The sequence below is a fragment of the Etheostoma spectabile genome, chromosome 4 (genome assembly GCF_008692095.1).
Source record: "Etheostoma spectabile isolate EspeVRDwgs_2016 chromosome 4, UIUC_Espe_1.0, whole genome shotgun sequence".
NCBI classification, from domain to species: Eukaryota; Metazoa; Chordata; class Actinopteri; order Perciformes; family Percidae; genus Etheostoma; species Etheostoma spectabile.
Window position 1 is genome coordinate 1,082,779 of NC_045736.1, and position 1,469 is coordinate 1,084,247.

The 1,469-nt window shown below is 42.1% G+C and overlaps 1 protein-coding gene across 1 annotated transcript in view; it reads left to right on the forward strand.

The window, feature by feature from the left end:
* The window catches only part of calcrla (calcitonin receptor-like a), a 92,653-nt gene that overhangs the window by 88,889 nt on the left and 2,295 nt on the right, over positions 1–1,469 (forward strand). The gene's annotated exons all lie outside the window — the stretch shown is intronic.

Genomic DNA, 1,469 nt, shown 5'->3' on the forward strand with positions numbered 1-1,469 from the left:
GATAGATAGATAGATAGATAGATAGATACTATAGATAGATAGATGATAGATATATACTATAGATAGATAGATACTGTAGATAGATGATTTTAATTTAATTCTTTTTTAATTTCATTTTATTTTATTTATAGTATCAATTCATAATAAGAGTTAACTCGAGACACTTTACAGACAGAGTAAGTCTAGACCACACTCTATAATTTACAAGGACCCAACAGTTCTAGTATTTCCCTCCAGAGCAAGCAACAGTGCGACAGTGGTGAGGAAAAACTTCCTTTTAGGCAGAAACCTCGGACAGACCCAGGCTCTTGGTTAGGGCTGCACGATTATGGCCAAAATGATAATCACGATTATTTTGATCAAAATTTTGATCGCGATTATTCTCACGATTATTTGTTGATTTTAACCAAAACAAATTGTATTGTCATATAGGCTATTTATAACTGCGAGAGGGAGTGTGATGGACGCTACTCACAGAGAGACGGCTGATCATTATGAGCACGGGTCCCGCACGGGTCGAATGGCGGATAAACACGGCGTGTGTATGAAACGTCTGTATCTTCACTGCGCTGCATTTTTATGAACTATGATATTCTGGCCATGGGTCACATCTCTGGCCCAGGTCCAGGTCCAGCAGCTCCGTCTCACGCTGTTACTCTACCAACTGAAGTTGCATTCAATAACTTCTTCTGTGTTCTTCGCCGTGGCGGCCGCGATAGCAGAGTTACCATGGAAACACTGGTACAAATACAGGTTAAACCCTCATATTTAACAATATACAGCTGTGTTAATAAAAAATTAAATTTGTAGACAAATGTCAGAAGTTTGAACCGGCGGCCGCTGTGTGGCGGGGCGCGGAGAGTAGAGGAGAGAGAGTAGGACGAGAGAGCGTAGAAAGATCCCACACAGGCACGCATTACAGATGAAATGGGTCATGTAACGCAAAATTAAACCATATCCATATAAACAGCATTGCAGCGGATGCGAGGACATTAGCACCGGTGCGTCCTAGAAGAGCTAACAGCTAACAGACGCTAACTAGCGCCGACTAGCACTGGTCAGCACTGTTGTCGGAAAAACAACAGACAGGGTCACGGGACATAATGTTGCGTTTACTGGTAAACTGGTAAACCTTGAGACTGACGTTAACGGACGTAACTGTTGAGTTTTCCTCCCGTTACTCTGTCCTCTGTGACTGTCTACTCTAGAAATAAGCTGCAGGGGTGCGAGGAACTACTTGATTGGCTCATGAGCAGACGGCTTTACGGAGGGGAGATTGGCTTTGCAAAAAAACCCGGAGCGTCTATGAAATGAAGTTTATAAAAATAAAGCTCGATCACGCAAATTTGATCGTGGGAAGTCCAAATCGTGATCGCGATTAAAATTCGATTAATTGTGCAGCCCTACTCTTGGTAGGCGGAATAGATGATGACTATAGATAGATGATAGATAGATACTATAGATAGATA